The 20,926-nt window shown below is 44.4% G+C and overlaps 1 protein-coding gene across 1 annotated transcript in view; it reads left to right on the forward strand.

Moving 5' to 3' along the window:
* The first annotated feature begins 4,641 nt into the window (after nt 1-4,641).
* Nucleotides 4,642-20,926, forward strand: part of LOC144698341 (uncharacterized) — a 204,575-nt gene continuing 188,290 nt past the window's right edge. The window contains exon 1 of the mRNA XM_078570302.1: nt 4,642-4,776. The gene's annotated coding sequence lies outside the window, so the exon portion shown is untranslated. The remainder of the gene's footprint in view (nt 4,777-20,926) is intronic.

Here is a 20,926-nt window from a genome sequence, read left to right on the forward strand (position 1 = left end):
CTGCTGCGTCCCGGGTTTGATTCCTGGTCAAGGAATGAAGGTTTGTGGATTTTGAGAAATTGTTTAAGCAAGTATTGAAAACTTACTGATTGAAAATATTTAGCAGCTCTGCCAGAAGCAGAAGAGTGAGAATATCGCCTCGGAGCTGGAAAAATCACACTTGGAACAAGTGGAGAACACAGAAGCGGAGTGAGGGAATGGCTGAAGAGTAGGGCTGGTTGTAAAGCATTGACCAGAGATGTTGGTGCGAGGCAAAATATGGGTGGGAGAAGGACAAATGTTGCTCTCCACTGATTGTACCGTCACAACTATCACTCCTGATCAATCACCCTGCTCTTTGAAAGCAGCACGAATGGCCTCTTTCTTTGCTCTAACTTTTATAATTTTATGTTTCCCAACAACACGGGTCATTCTGCCATTCATTAACCCACTCGAGCGAGATGCACTTTCTTACCTTGTATTCGGCTCTTAACAAACCAAAACACGGAGAAAATGCAGCGAATTGTCTTGTCATTTCTAGTACCAGGTTTGTCACGAGACTAATTGAAAGACACATGAATGGTGCCAATTCTTCACTGGAGCTCACCACGTCCAAAGAGCACTGTTACCATCAGCCTGTTATGTACCTTCTTGCAGTGCATCTGCTGAACAATATAAGCTTATCACAGCTCTGCTTTCTTCACATTGAAATCCAGTGTGAAAATATGAACAATTTCAAAGCTGAACAACGTACTACAATGTGCTGGTACAACGTACAAACGGACTAGAAGGAGAGTGTGACTGTGGATAATAGGCACTGTGGACATTCCTGTAATCAGAATCTGGGAGGATCAGGAAGATGAGATCCTGGTGTCTCTTTACCCTGCAAGATTGTCTGAAAACTTATCGCCTTGCATCTCATTTTCCCACGAATTGACTCTGTCTGCATCCAGCAGCTAATTGACCTGGGAGCTGGACACGAGACAGGGACAGAAGCAGAAAGAGATGCGACATGAAAGTGCTTTGAATTTGATGTCTGCCAGTTGCTTTCAATGGTGAATGCCTGCCTTGCAGCGATTAGTTGGAGGTTTTTTCCCCTTTTTGAAAGAAGCAAGATTTTAAAAGTCCCACAGCGCCCAGCGTAGGGCTCAGACACACGACACTGAGATTAAGAGTCACGTGTTCTACCGACTGCGCTAGCTGGGCAAGTGAACAAGGTCCGCTTCAGATCCCAACACACATGGAGACACTTGTTGCATTCAACCTGATACCTCAGCTTGTTCCGAATATCAAAGTGTGTAAGGTAATCATCCTACAAAAGCCCCAAGGTTGCAATGCATTCCTCTCAATCATTAATAACATCATTCACATCTTCCACTTCTTAGCTGCACCTCCTTCCAAACATTGTGATCCATTTTCCTCAGGATTTGTTCCTGGATTTAATATTTATCTGCTTTATGAACTCATTTTGAAATCAGATTATCGTCAACATCCACACAAATTGAATTGCAAACCTGACGGACAAACAATGGAAAACAAGTAACTCAGTCACACAAATCCCATGGTGCTCATTTTCAGATCTTCAACAGTCAGATTTTCAAAACAATGAAGGAATTTTACAGTGAGAAGACTTGGAAAGGTTGTGCGATTTTTATTTGTGACTCATTCACTCGGGAATTCTGTAAATGCTGCTCGGAGGTTTAGTGACCGGGATATAATTTACCTGCGTTTTCCTGAGCCTGTGCTCGGTGTATTGGGAGGTTTGGCCCGGGTTGGAGTATCTTGCGTTCCAAGGATGGGCAGTAACCCGCTGATTGAAGCTGCAGTCGCCACTTTCTTCTGGCAGCGGGTGATTGGAGAGTGCGGGGCCGGAATATTGCTACTTTTCCCTGTCTCATTCACAGTGGAGCTGAGGATGAGGGAATCGTTGATAGGTTTGTCTGAAACCAATAATTTCTTACATTTCTACTGGGTTAGATGAAGGTACATAGCTCGTACAAATCTTTTCTCACTATATTTGACAGAAAAATAATATTTTTCAAAAAGCTGTTGTGCGGGAGTTCATTGGACAACAGTAGATCTGGAACTCCTGGATGGTCTTGAATCACCAACCTTTCAGTTAACAAGAAAACACACTGACCAATTGTGCCTCAGAGACTTATACAAGTTCAGTCTACAAGGTATCCTAACCAGGGTGTCAGTGAGTCAAATCTTCAGATTGCTCCTACCCAGATAACTATCGCCCTCTATCCGTCTTGCGCTTCCAAAATAAAAATTGGGTCATTCACTGTGAACACATGGAAACAGTCTGATCCCGCCCACTGCAGGCACATCCATATCACCGGGAACCAGCTCTCCTACAACCAGTGCCGTCTCCCTTCAAGCCTCTCGGTGTCTTGTCTATTTCCAAGTATTCTGATTGTCCCGAAGCCGATATTAGGTTTGGATTCCTGATGTGCAGTAACGAGAATCATTTAAATGTCTCAGATCAGTTAATTTCATTGATAAGATCAGAGTCAATTTTCCATAGTCTTAAAGAAGTGAAAGGTGCCTTGACTGTCTCTGGCAGTCGGACTGTTCACCCTTCATTCTCTGATTCCATTCCTCAAAGCGGATTTTCATTTTCTCCTTGAGTTCCCTGACCAAATCTGGCAGCATCTTTGATTTGAGAGGCATAATTAACAGTTCATATGCAGTGCAGTTCTGATGAAAGGTTGCAGATCTGAAATGAAAATGATGTTTCTCACTTTAGAGATGCTACCAGGTCTGCTGAGAATTCCAGTATTTTCTGTTTTTATTTCAGGTAACCAGCATCTGCAATATTTTGCTTTTCTTTACCTGATGAGTGAAACATATAAGATTCTGAGGTACCTGGCAGGGCAGATGTTGAGAGGATGTTACCTCTTGTGGGAGAATCTGGAACCAAGGGTCATTGTTTAAAAATAAGCGGTCACTTATTAAAACAGAGGCAAAGTTTTTTTTCTCTCAGAGAATCGTGAGTCTTTGGAACTCTCTTCCTGAAAAGACCATGGAAGCAAAGACTTTAAATATTTTAAAGGCAGAGATGGATATATTCTTGGTTAGCAAAGGGGTGATAGGTTATCGGGGGTAGACGGGGTACAGATTTCAGGTTACTGTCAGGTCAGCCATGATCTTATTAAATGACGGAGCAGGCTTGAGGGGCCTAATGGACTACTACTGCTCCGTGTTCTTATGTAGCGTTAAGGATGTGGAACCCATTACCAGCAGATTTCGAGATCCATGTCTGAGCTGAAAACGTGCAGGTCAGCTCACATTGTAAACATATTGTTCACTAGGCGGAAATGGAAAGGGATTTGCCCTATCATCTCAATTACTGACACAGCAACACAGTTTCGCCGAGTGATGCAGTGACTGATGCAGTTGGTAAAGCGGAGTTATTTAAAATTCCCAGAGGGAAACCTTAAACAACTGTCACAACCTATCATTTTAAGTGTTAATTTTGAGATACGACCCTAAATTCAGGAATCAGACCACCAGCTCTCGAAGTTTTAAATTAAACAAAATGAAACATTTTATTAATTTACAACAGATTAAAACATATATACACATGGCTACAAATTATTACTCTCAGAACTTTTAACTAATTCCCAAACTAATCTCCATTAAGGCAACAACAACCCATAGACTTAACCAGACAAAGCATTTTCACCGGACGAATTCAAAATGAGGTTATTTTCATTTATTCCTTGTGGAGTCATTTGGAGGCTTACAGCTGCCTTTTGATCTCACATTGCCTCTGTTCTGCACACCCAAAATCATTGTCTTGTTATACCGACTATCACTGATTGAATGCAAATTCTCATTTTCCCACCAGTCTCTTTGAACACCACAATTAAACAATGAAAGTCCTTTCATAATACCAATTTTATTAAAAAATATAAATATATTGCTTGGTAGCTGCTAGGTAGGTGTCCGTTTTCACCCTACTTCTTGAATGCTCTATTAAAAAATGCAAATGCACATAATTCCTCTTACATCTCAAAACTAGCACACATCAAAGCACCCAGGCTAGCTGGCCTTAATCCAAACAAGACACACCCACAGACTAAACCTCTATTTTAAAAGAAAAGTATTTTCCAAAATATTATGTACATTAATAGCTTCATGACACCGGTGGGAGGCCATTCAGATACTTCACGTGAGCAAAGGGCTTTATTCAGTTTGCCCACATGTTAACACTCCATCTTTAAAGGTTCAAATGATTTGATCCACAAACAGAGGATTGGTAGTGGCAAAATACGGTTTAAAAGCAACCAATTCACCCCATCTGCTGAGATTCCGCTGAGTTCAGATCTAACTCTAGGGATTTGTTCTGCTGTTTACACCCAGGAGAGAATTATGGTGGAGCCCAGAGAAATTTGGTCGCTGTATCAATTGATTCAACAATTTGATGCCTTTCCCCAATGGCACCCATCGTATCTGATTACATGACAGAGGTTTCTATCCGACATTTTCGCCATTCAATGGCGGAGCGATCACCCAGCATTCGCTGCGGGAGAGAATGTGCCCTATTCTCACGAGAAAAGTTCTTTGCACATGCGCACTGTTGTATGTCCTTAGAGCGTGCGCAATGCGGTCTGTTTCATGAGCATGCGCAGTGCTGGTCTGAGACTGAAGCTGCTCAGAGCGGGAGACGGAATATAGAGCGCAGGAAACTAACAGAGTTAGTGGGTGTGTGAGGAGGAATGGAGCCAGCGGAGTGGGCAGGGAGGCTTCATAAAGACACAGTGCAGGTTGAAGACCCCAAATAACAAGGTACGGGGATTGCGGTTGCAGGGAACGGACCAAAAAAGTCTGTTTTTTTCTCTTTGCCAGGCCCGGGGTAACGGCCGCCATCTTTATAGGGGGCAATGTGCAGCAGGGCGCATGCGCGGTCATCTTGGTCCAGGTAGCTGGAGGAGAGAATGATGTGAATTTCTATCCTGGACTGACAGGGATGGATTTTGGAAACTCCTTTTACGGGGGTTAGAAGGGGAGGATTTACACACAGCGAACTCAGACCAAGAGAAATATTTGTCTCTTCTCAATTAAAGTCCTGGATTGACAGTGATGGATTTTTTGTAAACTACTTTTTCACAGAATCACTGAATTGTACAGTGCTGAAAAGGCCCTTCGGCCCATTAAGTCTGCACCGACACGTGAGAAACACCTGACCTACCTACCTAATCCCATTTTCCAGTACTTGGCCCATAGCCTTGAATGTTATGATGTGCCAACTGCTCATCCAGGTACTTTTTAATGGATGTGAGGCAACCCGCCTCCACCACCCTCCCAGGCACTGCATTCCAGACCGTCACCACCCTCTGGGTAAAAAGGTTTTTTCTCACATTCCTCCTAAACCTCCTGCCCCTCATTTGAACTTATGTCCCCTCGTGACAGACCCTTCAACTAAGGGGATCAGCTGCTCCTTATCCACCCTGTCCATGCCCTCAATAATCTTGTACACCTCAATCAGGTCACCCTTCAGTCTTCTCTGCTCCAACGAAAACAACCCAAGCCTATCCAACCTCTCTTCACAACTTAAATGTTCCATCCCAGGCAACATCCCGGTATATTAAATGGGAAGGATTTGCGGATTGGAAACAGAAATGAAACTTCACATTAAGATCTGACAGAATGACTTGATTCATCGGAACTTGATATTATCGGCCTCGAATTGTAAGCATTGAGTTCCAGGTCATTGCCACTCGCTGTGTAAAATTCTTTCCTCACATGCTCCCTGTAGATCTTGCCCCAAATCTTAAATTTGTAATCCCTTAAATCTGTATTCATGTAATCCTTTTATGATCAGATACTGTGAAGAGCTTTTCTTTAACTACCCTATCTAAACCTATCATAATCTTGTACACCTCTCTCAAATCTCCCCTCAATCTACTTTTCTCCAAGGAGAACAACCCCAGTTTCTCCAAAGTAATCTTACAACATCCCTCATCCCATTCTGGTAAATCTCCTCTGCCCCCTCTCAAGGAACCTCACATCCTTCATAATGCGTGGTGATCACTGGTTTGCACAGACCCAGATGTGCTGTGTCCGTGTGTATGACATCATCACACATCGACAATTACACGGTGACATCACCCCGCTCCCTGGGTATTTCCTCAACTGGGAGATTTTTGTCTGACTCCAGTGCTTCTGATATCTTTCCAGCTGCAGGCTCCAACAGGAGAGTTTAACATTGCAAACTCTGAATTTATTTCAGAGCTGAATGTTTTTGACCTTTTATCTACAATCGAGACTTTAGTGCTGTGCTCTGTTATCTGTAAGAGGTTTCATGCCTCAGGGGCTGGTGTGACTTCTTTACTGTGGATCTAAAACCATGTTCATCCATTCCTCCATTTCACCTCTGCGCCTCCCGATCACTTCTCTGCCATTGTCTAACTTCCTCTGTCTCTAGTTATGGGTGTATTTTAGCTCCATTTGGGATTTTACTGTTACTTCTGCCGACAGTGTCCAAATGAAGTTTCCATCGCTCCCCAACCCTGACCATGTGCTGCTGTCTTCCCAGCTTTACCTTCCCATCTTTCACAGTCAGGAATTGTCTTTCCTACACTATAGCCCATTTCTCTTCCACTTCTGAGTTTATGTTGACCTTCAAATTCTGTATAATTTTTATTCTCTGTAATTCATTCTGCATGGCCTGAAATGTTAGCTCTGTTTCTCTCTCCACAGATACCAGCAAATATTGCCAATCCCCAGTTGCCTGTGGGGAAGATGATGTTTGACCTTCTTGAACCGCTGCAGTCCGTGTGGTGAAGGTGCTCCCACAATGCTGTTAGGTAAGGAGTTACAGGTTATTCACCCAGTGATGATGAAGGAACATTGATATACATTCAAATCAACAACAATAATTTGTATTTATATCGCACTTTCAATGTAAGACAATATTCCAAGGCATTTCACAGAAATGTTGCAAAGCAAGGTTTGACACTGAGCCACATAAGGAGACATTAGGGCAGGTGACCAAAAGCTTGGTCAAATGGGTCATTTTAAGGAGCATCTTAAAGAGGAGAAAGGGAAGTGGAGAAGTTTAGGGAGGAAATTCCAGAGCTTGTGGCCAAGGCAAATGAAAGAATGGTCACCAATGGTGGAGCGATTAAAATCAGGAATTCTCAGGAGGCCAGAATTAGAGGAGCTGAGATACCTCAGAGGGTTGTGAAGCTGGATTACAGAGATAGGGAGGGTGAGACCCTGGAGGGATTTGATAATACGGATGAGAAATTTAAAATGTTGCTTCTTATCCTGGAGCTTTTGTAGGTCAGTGAGCACAGGGGTGATGGGTGAACAAGACTTGTTGTGAGTAAGCACACGGGCAGCAGAGTTTTGGATGACATCAAGATTACAGGGAGGTTGAATGTGGGAAGCCGGCCGGGAGTGTGTTAGGATTGTTAAGTCTAGAGCTTACAAAGGAATGGATGAGAGTTTCAGCAGCAGATGAGCTGAGACTGGGGTGGAGTCGGGCGATGTTACTGAGGTGGAAATAGGCGGTCTTGGTGATGATGTGGATATGTAGCTGGAAGCTCATCTTGAGGTGAGATATTGTGACCAATCTGGTTCAGTGTCAGGCAGTTGTCAGGAGAGGGATGGAGTCGGTGGATAGGAAGTGGAGTTTGCAGAGGGGACTGAAGACAATGGCTTCAGTCTTCTCAATATTTAAATGGAGGAAATTTCTGTACATCCAGTACTGGATGTCAGACAAGCCAGGATGGTGTCTGACTTGGAGGGGAACTTAGAGGTGAAGGTGTTCATATCCACCTGCTACCCTGGTCCTTCTAGGTGGTGGAGGTTGAGGGTTTGGGACGTTTTGTCAAATTTCTGGTTTAGTTGTTGATCTATAACAACCCTCTCCTCATCCCCTACCTCTCCCACTCCCCTTCTCTCTCTGCCTCTCCCACTCCCCTTCTCTCTCTGCCTCTCCCACTCCCCTTCTCTCTCTGCCTCTCCCACTCCCCTTCTCTCTCTGCCCCTCCCACTCCCCTTCTCTCTCTGCCCCTCCCACTCCCCTTCTCTCCCTACCGCTCCCACTCCCCTTCTCTCTCTGACTCTCCCACTCCCCTTCTCTCTCTGCCTCTCCCACTCCCCTTCTCTCCCTACCTCTCCCACTCCTTTTCTCTCTCTGCCTCTCCTACTCCCCTTCTCTCTCTGCCTCTCCAACTCTCCTTCTCTCCCTGCCTCTCCTTCCCTTCTCTCTCTGCCTCTCCCACTCCCCTTCTATATCTGCCTCTCCCAATCCCCTTCTCTCTCTGCCCGTCCTACTCCCCTTGTCTCTCTTTCTCTCTGTCACATAGAATTCTCCAGCCCAGCAGGTTGTGGATGCTCCATCATTGAATATATTTCAGGCTGAGATGGGGAGATTTTTGGTCTCAGTGAGTCGAGGGATATGGGGAGTGGGCAGGAAAGTGGAGTTGAAGCCCAAGATCAGCCACGATCGTATTGAATGGTGGAGCAGGCTCGACGGGGTGTTAGGACTTCTCTTGATCACTACTTATGCTCCTAAGAAGACCAGAGTCTTGTGTAGGCCCAGACCGGGTGGCAGGTTCCCTTCCCTGAAGGACATTAGTGAACCAGTTGGGTTTTTATGACAATCCAGCAGTTTTCATGGTCACTTTTTCCCAGTGCCGGCCCCACAAATTCCCAGATTCATTCAGCTCAATTTCACAACCTGCCTTTGTGTTTTTGTGGGTTCTCTCTCACTCCTTTTTTTCTGTTTTAAATCAATTTCACAGGGTGTTAGAAGGGGAGGATTTGCAGTCGGGAAACTGAAACCAAACATCACATCAGGATCTGACGGAGTCGCCCTATTGAACATGGACGGACAAAGCACCGTTCACAGTGGGGAGACACAGTGGAAATGTGGGGATTGTGGAATGGGATTCAGATTCCCGTCTGAGCTGGAAACTCATTGACACAGTCACACTGGGGAGAAACCGTTCATCTCCTTCGTATGTGGGGAGGGATTCACTGGGTGATCCAGCCTGCTGAGACATCAGCAAGTTCACAAGTAACTCGTAACATTGAGTGGATTTTCCTGTTAGTCACATCCAGGACTGAACCATGTACATTGGGGTCTGTTTCTGCTGATGTTAGTAAACATCAGCCCAGTTATAGGTGTTAATATTAAAAAAATATATAATGTGATAAAGTCAAATAAATCAGCTTTGTATGAAATACAGTGAGTTGAGTCTTTTTAGTGGCTCTAACACAAGTTAGTTCATGTTGAAGGACCCTCCCTCTCCCCTGCCTCCTCCACCCTCACCTCCAACAACAAGTGTGAGGAGCTCATGGAGCTTTTTTGTCACTAAGATTGAGACAATCCGATCAGCTGCCTCTGCTGCTTCCCTCCCTCCCACTAGCCCACCGGGACAAACTGTCTCTAAAGATCCCCCTTGTCTGAGCCCTGAACCCACATCTTTCTCCAGTTTCTCTCCCATCTCGCCTCATGCCCTCTCAGCGCTCATCTTGTCCATGAGACCCAGCTCCTGCCCCATCGATCCTATTCCCACTAAACTGCTGATCATCTAATTTCTCCATGTAGCTGATATTGTTAATGGTTCTCTCTCTCTCCTGGGACTGTCCCTCTTCACCTTTCAATGCATCGTCATAACCCATCCTAAAAAAAACAATCTCTGATCCCCCATTGTCTTCGCAAACTACTGCCCCAGCTTCAACCTCCCTTTCCTCTCTAAAGTCCTTGTACTTGGTGTCCTCCAAGGATCTATCCTTGGCCCCTCCTATTTCTCATCTACATGCTGCCACTCGGTGACATCATCCAAAATCAGCGTGTTAGTTTTCACATGTACATTGACAACACCCAGCTCTACCTCACCACCATCCCTCCACTGTTACTAAATTATCAAACTGCTTATCCCACATCCAGTACTGGATGAGCAGAAATTTCCTCCAATTAAAAATTGGGAAGACCAAAGCTATTGTCTTCAGTCACCACTACAAATTCTGTTCCCTAACTACCGAGTCCATCCCTCTCCCTGGGAACTGTCTGAGGCTGAACCACACTGTTCACAATCTTGGTGTCATATTTGACTCCAAGATGAGTTTCTGACCACATATCCACACCATCACTAACACCAGATATTTCAATCTCCATAATGTCACCTGTCTCCACCCCACCCCCAGCTCATCTGCTGCTCAAACCCTCATCCATGTCCATGTTACCTTTAGACTGGATGATTCCAATACATTTCTGGCCAGCCCCTCACATTCACCCCGTCCCACACGGAATCATGAGATCATCCAAAACTCTGTGCCTGTGTGTTCTCACCTCAAATCCCGTTCACCCATCACCCCTGTGCTCATTGACCCACATTGGCTCCTGGTCAAGCAATGTCTCCATTTTAAAATTGCATACTTGTTTCAAATCCCTCCATGGCCTCATTCCTCTCTATCTTTCTAATCTCCAGTCCTACAACCCTCCTAGATTTCAGCACTCATCCTCCTGGCCTCCTTGGCATCCCTGACTTTAATTACTCCACCATTGATGGCCGTGCCTGGTGTGAAGTTTTGAAGTTCTCTCCCTCAACTTCTCCACCCCTCCACCTCTCTCTCCTGATTAAAGATCTTGGTTAAAATCTGCCTCTTTAATCACGGCTTTGTCCACTTACCTGAATATCAGCCTCTGTGACTTGTCAGTTTTTTCTTTATGGAACTTCTCCGAAGCACCTTGGGATGTTTTATATAAGTTGTTTCTGTTTCATGACAGCCAGTTTGTGCACAGTAAGATTCCACAAACAGCAATCAGACTAACTGATTAATCTAGATTTTTTGATGGTGTTAGTTAAAGCACGAATGTTGGTCTCACTGCACCAGGAGAACTCCCCTGTGGACAGGATGTGGAGTTGTTGAGCTCTCCTGAGCTGAGAGTGGAGCTGATTGAGCTGTCGGGCCTGCAGTGTACATTGAAGAACCGCTGTCTGGGATCTTACCTCTTAATCCGCTGCCTGGGATCTTTCCCCTTAATTCACTGGCTCCCAGCTGAAGTTGTTGCTGCAGTTAAACAGTTAACTTTGAATATCTATCCCAATTCAACCTTTGGAGCAAAATCTGCAACTTTAAATCAGCTGTAAAAGAGAAAGATAATTCATTCTAATGCATTTGGGGAGGGCAAACAAAGCTGGAGAATACACAATAAACAGGAGAATATTGGGAGGGGTAGAGGAAGTGAGAGACCTCGGAGTCCATGTCCACTGGTCCCTGAAGGTGGCAGGACAAGTGGATCAGGTGGTAAAGAAAGCATATATTTATCAGAACTCACAATACACCAGCACATTCACACTGGGGAGAGGCCATTCACCTGTACGGAGTGTGGGAAGGGATTCACTCAGTTATCCACCCTGCTGAGACACGAACAAACTCACACTGAGGGGAGGTCATTCAGCTGCTCCAAGTGTGGGAAAAGATTCTCCCATTCTAACAACCTTGTGAGACACCAGCAGGTTCACACTGGGGAGAAGTTGTTTAGCTGCTCAGAGTGTGGGAAGAGATTTACTCAGTCATCTCATCTACAGACACATCCACAAATTCACACTGCCGAGTGGCCTTTTAAATGCCCAGACTGCGAAAAGTGCTTTAAAATTCCAGTGAACTGATGTCCCATCAACGTGTTCACACTGACGAGAGACCGTTCAGGTGCTCTCACTGTGGGACTGGGTTCAGGTGGTCATCTCAACTCACTGTACACCAGCGAATTCACACTGGGGAGAGGCCGTTCACATGCTCCGAGTGTGGGGAAGGGATTCACTCAGTTGCTAACCTGCTGAGACACCAGCGAGTTCACAATTAACAAGTGATTGGATTTTGCTGTGAATCTCATCCAGGTCTGAACCATGTTCATTGGGGTCTGTTTCTGCTGATGTTAATAAACTCCAGCCCAGTTATAGGGATTTATACTCTGGATAACAATCAGATTTGTGTTAAACACATGGTGTATTGAGTGTTTTTTAATATTACTAACACAAATTAGTTCCTTTTGAACATAGGAACATGTCTCAGGACTTTGGGACAGCAATGAACAAACTGAGGGGAATATTGGACACAGAGTCAAAACAACATTATATTCTTTCTCCGTGTGTCCTGTCTCAGAATTCTTTCATCAAACAGACCATCAACATGAGAGTAATTAACACTTTCAGTCATTCCAAGAGGAAATTAGAGGCTGTAATTATCCAGGGATGTTGTTCTGAAATTTTACAACCTCCCACTATCACCAAAGCTGGCAATAGACAGCTCATTGTTCTAATTGTGTTGTAGCCTCTGTCCCAGATTTTGTTCAATGTAGATTTAATGTTCAGAGAAAGGGGTGAGATTGGATGGTCAAAACCGCTCACGGGCTATGGAGGGTGATGTTGACTTGAATGTGCCAAAATCAGTGTTCTTCACAGGCACCAATACTTTATCCCCAGTATTAGTCACTTTGGTCGGTGTTGTCCACCTGATAGGACAGGATGTGTCCTCATGTGTCTGGTTGTATGAATGTGGGTGTCCCTCTGAGTATGGAAGTGTGTGTAAATGTGTGTGGGTGTGGAGAGGATGTCTGAGTGTGTGAGACAGACAGAGAATGTGTGTGTGGGTCTCTGTGTGTGGTTGTCTGTGCTGCTTCTCATTAGCTATAACACAAACCTTCCTCTCCAAGCAGACAACATGGCTCCTGAGAATCCCATCCAGTGATGTGAATGGTACGATTCGGAGATCCTTCATCCAGGGTGAAACCACAGGCTGACTGTGTGCTGTATAAAACCTGACACCTATACAACCAGGCCCCACTTCTCCTGGAGCAACATGAAGTGTCTGCTGCTTTCCACATCCATTCCTTTCCCCTCACTATTATCCTCAGATAGTTCACAATTTCCTTGTGTACATCATCCTCCAACACGCCAATGGTTTCCACTTTGAATATTTCCATCGGTCTTTTTCACAGACAGCAATGGGATTGCTGCTATCACAGGAATCAGTTCTGAAATACTGTCCCTCTGATCTTCAGGCTCCCTGGAGTAATACACTGATCCCGACCATCCCACCTAACACAAATCCATATCCCCATCTGAGTTCCAGATTTTAATGTGATTGTCTAATATAGAAAACATATATCATTTAACCCATTTAAACCTGAGTCAGCACACCCCCTCCACACACACTACAAGAGGTTGTCTTTGAGATCAGTTGTTAATTTGTAATCTGGGTTGTTCTGAATGATGACAATATGAACCTTCTTCCTAACCTGTCCTAAACCTTGAAAGGGGGGGATGCGTCATTAACACATACATGCTTCAAGTTATTAATTCTGCTTAGTCTAACTGACATAATTTAGGACTAACAGAAGGATTAGGGTATGGTCGAATGGACAGATGTCCAACGGGGACAGAAGGGGACTTCTTGCTAATGTCGGGATTACAAGGTTAGACATTATTTTTACATTCATTTTTTTAACAATTTGCTGATTTTTGATGGAAAGGGAGACAGTGAGAAGGAGCTAGAAAGTCAAGGAGGTCAGAGGAAGTGCACTTGTGGTGTGGGGTGGGAGGGGAATAACAGAGGAACCAGCTATGGGTGCAGACCATTTCTACATAGGCATGAACGTACAGGATTGAAATTATAAACAAGGACACACGGTTCATTCTGTAATCATGATCAATGCTGTAATGTCTACAAAATACTCCAAACATACGGGAGAAACTTGTATCGATGAGATGTCTTTGGGGCTCTCCTGTATCCCCATATTTGTCGTTAATGTTGCTTTTCCATCACACAGCTGACTCATGCCGAGTGTCTTAGATAATCCACAACACCCTTCTGTCGGTTCATTCACTCTAACTACGGACTCTCCTCGTTGTATCAGTGACATTCCCTGTCTGCCCGGTTATTTCTTGAAGTCAGTCAGCCCTTGAATTGTTTGTACATTGTTTCATCATGTCCCACCCAGCTGGCCACCAGTGCAGAGGCATTGGAGGAGGACGGTTTGGTCCATGTTGTTAGAGGCTGCGGACAGGCCGAGAAGGACAACGAGGGAGTTTTCCTTTGTCACATTCACATCGGGTGTCATTGGTGACTTTGGGAAGAGCTGTTTCGATACCGTGACAAGGACAGAGATCTTATTGGAGGGATTTAAACATGGAGTTCTGGGAAATGTGGACATAGATTTGGGAGGTGATCAGGACTTTGGAGAGCGAAAGGAGGTTGGAGCTGGAGCGGGAGTTTAATCGGATAGTGGGGTCAAGTGTTGGTTTTATTCAGGACAGGTGATGATGGCAGATTTGAAGGTGACAGGGACAGTACCTGAAGAAAGAGGGACATTAACAATATCAGTGAACATGGGGAAATTGGGTGATCAGCAGTTCAGTGGGAATAGGGTCGATGGAGCAGGAGGTGGGTCTCATGGGCAAAGTGAGCTCTGATTGGGCAGGAAGGGGAGATGGGAGAGAAACTGGAGAAAGATGTGGGTTCAGAGCTCGGACATGGGGGATCTTTAGAGACAGTTTGTCCCGGTGGGCTAGTGGAAGAGAAGAAAGCAGCTGAGGCAGCTGATCGGATTGTCTCAATCTTAGTGACAAAGAAGCTCCATGAGCTCCTCACACTTGTTGCTGGAGGTGAGGATGGGGGAGACAGGTGAGAGGGAGAGCCCTTCAAAAGGAACTAATGTCTTAGGGATAGTAAAAAGATTCAACATCATCTATTTAATTGAAAGCTTAATGATTTTATTTTTATCCAGTACATTAACACCTGTAACTGGGCTGGAGTTTACACTAACATCAGCAGAAACAGACCCCAGTGAAACATGGTTCAGTTGCAAAACTCAATCACTGTAGTTACTCGTGAACCTGCTGGTGTCTCAGCAGGTTGGATGACTGAGTGAATCCCTTCCCACATTTGGAACAGACAAATGGCTTCTACCCAGTGTGAATTCATTGCTGCTTGGTCAGATGAGATGATCGGCTGAACCCAGTCCCACAGTAAGAGCAGCTGAACAGTCTCTCGTCAGTGTGAACACGTTGATGGGACGTCAGTTCCCAGGAACTTTTGTAGCACTTCCCACAGTCCAAGCATTTAAAAGGTCTCTCGTCAGTGTGAACTCGCTGGTGTTTCAGTAGGTAGGATGAACGAGTGAATCCCTTCCCACACTCAGAGCAGATGAACGGTCTCTCTGCTGTTTGACTGCACCGATGTCTTTCCATGCAATTGAATCCCTTCCCACAGTCCCCACATTTCCACGGTATCTCCCTGTTGGGACTGCATTTATGTCCTGCCAGATTAGATGATTGACTGAAGCCTCGTCCACACACACAACACGTGTATGGTTTCTCCCCACTGTGAACGGTGCTTTTTCCTTCCATGTTCAAAATCCGATGATATTCAGACTACGATAAACTGTGCAACTCCATCAGATCCTGATGTGATGTTTGGTTTCAATTTCCTGACTGCAAATCCTCTCCTTCTAATATCCTGTGGAATTGATTTAAAACAGAAAAAGGGAGTGAGAGAGAACCCACAAAAACACAAAGGCAGGTTCTGAAACTGAGCTGAATGGATCTGGGAATTTGTGGGGCCGGCACAAGGCAAAAGTGACCACGAAAGATGCTGGATTGTCACAAAAACTCAACTGGTTCACTAAGGTCCACCAGAGAAAGGACCTTCTACACAGTCTGTGCCCATAAATTTCAAAATTGTGCCTGAACACTAAGGTCTAGGTCATAGGAACAGGAGTCCTAACGCTGACTCTTGGGGAAATCCACTTTCAACCTTCCTCCATTCTGAAAAATCATTACCCTCTTTTCCTGTCACTCAGTTAATTTTGTATCCATGTTGTTGCTGCCCATTTTGTTCTATGAGCTATAACTTTGCTCACAAGTCTGTTATGTGGCACTTTACCTAATGCCATTTGGAAGACCATGTACACCACATTAACAGCATTACCCTCATCAACCACACTGTTAACTCTTGAAAAACCTTAAGCAAGTAAATTTAACATGATTTTCCCTTAACAAACTTGTGCTGACTTTCCTAAATTAGCCCACAATTACTTAACTGACTATTAATTTTGTCCAGAATTATCACTCCCAAGGTTAAACTGACTGGTCTGGTAGTTGCTGGGCTTATCATTACACCCTTTTTGAACAAAGGTGTATGATTTGCAATTCTCCTGTCATCTGTCACCACTCATGGGTCTGAAGAAGATTGGAATAATATGGTCAGTGCCTCCACAATTTCCACTCTGAATTCCCTCAGTATCCTTCAATACATCTCATCCAATCCTGGTGCCTTGTCAACTTTGTCAGACAGTCTATATAATACCTTCTCCTTATCAATATTAAACACCACAAGTGTTTGAACTCCTTCCTCTTTAACCATGACCTGTGCAGCATCATCTTCTTTGGTAAAGACAGATGCCAAATATTCATTTATACCTCATCCATGCCCCCTGTGTCAATGGGTAAATCACCTTTCTTTAAATCCCTAATCAGCCCCTTTCTCCTTTTACCGGCCTGTTACTAGGTATCAGCCAGAGAAAGCGTTTTGATTTCCTTCCATGTTAGCTGCCAGTCTCTTCTCATACTCTCTCTTTGCTTCTCTTACTCTCTTTTTCGAATTTCTCACTGAATCTTCTTTCTTTATCCTGTCTCTTGGTTGTATTAGCCACCTGATATCTCTGTTAGCAGACTTATTCATCTTCATCTTAATCTCTTCTCTTATTTAGTGAGCTGTGGATATGTTAGCCACACCTTCCTCATTTATAAGAATATGTCATTACTATGTCTGATCTATTTCCTCTTTAAGGCAGCCCATTCCTCAATTACAGTTTCTCCTGCCAACCTTTGATTCCACTTTACTGGGTCAAATCCATTCTCACCCTATTGAAGTTGGCTTTCCCCAGTTAATTATTCTTTCTCCTACAAGTAACCTTTGCCCACAGAAAGACAGGCCAACTGTTTACCTTCCAGATTTAAAGGCCGATGATATTCAGGTCCTCACGAATCGAGTGACTCTGCCAGATCTGAATTGATGTTTGATTTGAGTTTCCCACCTGTCAACCCTTAACTTCTAAGATCCAGTAAAACAAATTTACAAAAGCACTAACCGTCACTCCAAGATAGAAATTGAGATGAGACAAACATTACTCTTGGTTTGAGTTTGCTGTGTGTAAATCCTCCCCTTCTAACCCCCTGTAAAAGGAGTTTCCAAAATCCATCCCTGTCAGTCCAGGATAGAAATGCGCAAATCCTCTGCTCCTGCTACCTGGACCAGGATGGCCGCGCATGCGCCCTGCTGCACATTGCCCCTGTGAAGATGGCGGTTGTTAACTTGGGCCTGTCTCCGAGAGGAGACGCGGGTCGGAATTGTCCCCTCTCCATTCGGTGTAACCGCAGGACCGGTACCTTCTTATTCAAGATTTAAGACCTTCACAGGGTCTTCATGAAGCCTCCCCGCCCACTCCGCCGCCTCCATCCCTCCCCAACTCACCGGCTCCTTTTACTCGCCTGTCTTCGCCATTTGTCAACGTCTTCCACCAGCTGCAGGTACAGACGGTACTGCGCATGCTCCAGTCAGAGATCGCAATGCGCATGTACCAGTCACTGCCAGCTACTGCGCCTGCGCCAAGAGCTCCTGTAGTGAGGATAGAGCACATTCTGCCCCCCACTGAATGCTGGGTAAACGTACCGCCATTGAAAGGCCTTTTCTGATAAGATAATTATGTTTTATGATCCGATGATGATTGGCGCCATAGGGCCAATACATAAAATTATTAATATTGATATGGCAACCATAGTGCACGGCCCCTCCACCATAGTTCTGTCCTGGGTGTAATTAACAACAGAACAAAACCTGACAGTTAGATCTGAACTCACTGGACTCTCAGCAGCGGCACAGACAAGTGATTTTTCTTCCCATATTCTGACTACTGAAACTCTGTCTTGTCAGTTGGAATGTAGCAATTGTGGATCTAATCCTTTGACCTTCTAAAACTGGAGTGTTAGCAGGTGGGCAGTGAGCAAAGGGTTGCACACATGAAGTATCTGAATGGTCTCCCACAGGTATGAATGTGCTGCTGTGTCAGAAAATGGAATAACGAGGTGAATCCATTTCCACATTCAGCTGGTGTGATTTCATGGTGTGATTTTGCAACATGAGTTTCAGCTCACACTGGGATCTCAAACTCTTCTAAGAATGTGCTCTACATTGGCAACCACAGTTAGAGAAAGGTGGTGTTGTAAATTTGAAATAAAAAAACAAAATATTTGAATTTTCAGCAGATCTGGCAGTGTCTGTGGAGAGTGAAAGATGTATTTAAATTTCAGGGCTGTGACTTTCCATCAGAACTGCACTGCATCAGTGAGCAGACTTAAAAACTTATCTCTATTTCTCAATTCACAGATTCTCCTGGATGTGCTGAGTATTGCCATGAATTTCTGCTTTTATCTCTGATTGAAGAAGTTGCATATGAATTGTGCATTAGATTTATTGATGACTAATGTATATTTATTCTCAACCATCTACAAGTGGAAAACTCTTCCACTTGTCTACCCTGTCAACCCCTTTCATTATCTTAAAGGCCTTAGTCAAGTCATCCCTCACTTTCTTTTCCAGAGAAAAAAACTTTTCAATCTGTTAAATCTTTGTGAATTTGACATATTTTCCAATTCTGGCATCATTCCAGTAAATCTTTTTTGCACCATCCCCAGTGCTTCGCTCCTTCCTATAATATGGAGGCAGAGCTAATCTGAGCATCTAAGTCACATTGTCCCAAATTCCTGTATGTTGTAAGGATCATTATGGCAGTGGGAGAGGGGACTGTGGTTTCGAGCTGTTATTCACCATCCCCTGTTTCAGCCATTCTCCCATTAGCTGAAAATAAGATTAGATGAAATGAGCAGATCTCATGAGCCAGCCTGTGACATTATGAATCAATTACAAAATTGTCTCTCAGCCTTACAGTGAAGCAGAGGGTATTTTTCATTCTAAATTTGCTAATTATACCATTAAGAATACCCGTCAGAGAATGACTAGATTTCAGCATGGGGCCAGTGTAAAGCTCATTTAACATGATTACCAAGCAGTGAAGAGGTGAATTTGTAATTCACATGCACCTTGTTTGTGCATTTCCCAGATTAATAGTTGCACTGAGTCTGTTGTTCTCCATCTTGATATGTTCAAGATGGAAATCCATAAATATTTGGGCACTAAGGGATATGGTGATAGGATGGGAAAATGGAGTTGAGCTGGAAGAACATTTAATGGTGGAGCAGGCTCAAGGGGCCTTTTAGTCCAACCCTGCTCCTATTTCTTGTGTTCTTATGAACATCAGTGTGAATCATTTCCATTCAAGCACAGCAGATGCAGCAGCACCCATCCACCTCCTCCCTTCCCTCATTCCAGGGCCCAAAACACTTTCCAAGGGGCACAGTGATTTACTGGTACTTCTTGCTATTCAGTATTGTCTATTCACTGACCACAGTACGGTTTTCTCTACATTGAGGAGATTAAATCCCAATTGGGTAACTGCTTTGTGGAACATCACCTTTCAGTCTCCAAGTGTGACCCTGAGGTCCTGGTCATTTACCAGTTTAATCTCCACCCACTCCCACTCTGACCTCGCCCTCCTGCACTGTTCCAATGAAGCTCAATGGAAGCTCGAGGAACAGCAGCCCATCTTTCATTGGACACTTTACATCCTTCTGGACTCAACATTCATTTTGACAATTTCAGATCATAACTACTGCTCCCATTTTTTCTGACAGTAGGTGCTGGTAATGGTTCTTCTTTTACCATTTATCCCTCCTCTGGGCCTGTGTTGTTTCTCCACTTGTCCCATTAGTTTATTTCCTTGTCTCATTATCACCCAATGCTGCCTTGCACCATCATCCCCTTTGTCATTTAATCACGAGTTCAGGCTCGGACAAGGGGGATCTTTAGAGATAGTTTGTCCCAGTGGGCTAGTGGAGGGGAGGGAAACAGCAGAGGCAGCTGATCAGATTGTCTCAATCTTAGTGACAAGGAAGCTCCATGAGCTCCTCACACTTGTTGCTGGAGGTGAGGATGGAGGAGACAGGGGAGAGGGAGAGCCCTTAAAAAGGAACTAACTTGTGCTAGAAATATCAAAACGACTCAACTGTTCATCGCAAAGCTGATTTATTCCAATTTTATACAGAATCTGTAACTGAACTGGAGTTTATTAACATCAAAAAGCAAATATCTTGTTAAAAATAGTAAAAAGGTTCAACGCATTGTGTTTAACACAATGCTGATTTATTTGACTTTTATCAAAGCGGGCTGGAGTTTATTAATGTCTACAGAAACACACTATAATGAACATACTTCAGTCCTGAATGTTATTAAGAGCAAAATCCCATCACGACAGTTACTTGTGAACTTGCTGGTATCTTAGCCGGTGGGATGACTGACTGAATCCCTTCCCACATACGGAGCAGGTAAATGGCCTCTCTCCAGTGTGAACTCTCTGGTGTCTCAGCAGGCCGGATGACTGACTGAATCCCTTCCCACATTCGGAGTAGGTAAATGGCCTCTCTCCAGTGTGAACTGTCTGGTGCAGCAGCAGGTTGAATTACTGACTGAATCCCTTCCCACATTCGGAGCAGGTGAATGGCCTCTCTCCAGTGTAAACTCCCTGGTGTCTTAGCCAGTCAGATGACTGACTGAATCCCTTCCCACATTCGGAGCAGGTAAATGGCCTCTCTCCAGTGTGAACTGTCTGGTGCAGCAGCAGGTCGAATGACTGACTGAATCCCTTCCCACATTCGGAGCAGGTGAATGGCCTCTCTCCAGTGTGAACTCTCTGGTGTCTCAGCAGGCCGGATGACTGACTGAATCCCTTCCCACATTCGGAGCAGGTGAACGGTCTCTCTCCAGTGTGGACTCGCTGGTGTGCGATGAGATGAGATGATTG

Source organism: Cetorhinus maximus, chromosome 23, assembly GCF_964194155.1.
Source record: "Cetorhinus maximus chromosome 23, sCetMax3.hap1.1, whole genome shotgun sequence".
In the NCBI taxonomy this organism is placed as follows: Eukaryota; Metazoa; Chordata; class Chondrichthyes; order Lamniformes; family Cetorhinidae; genus Cetorhinus; species Cetorhinus maximus.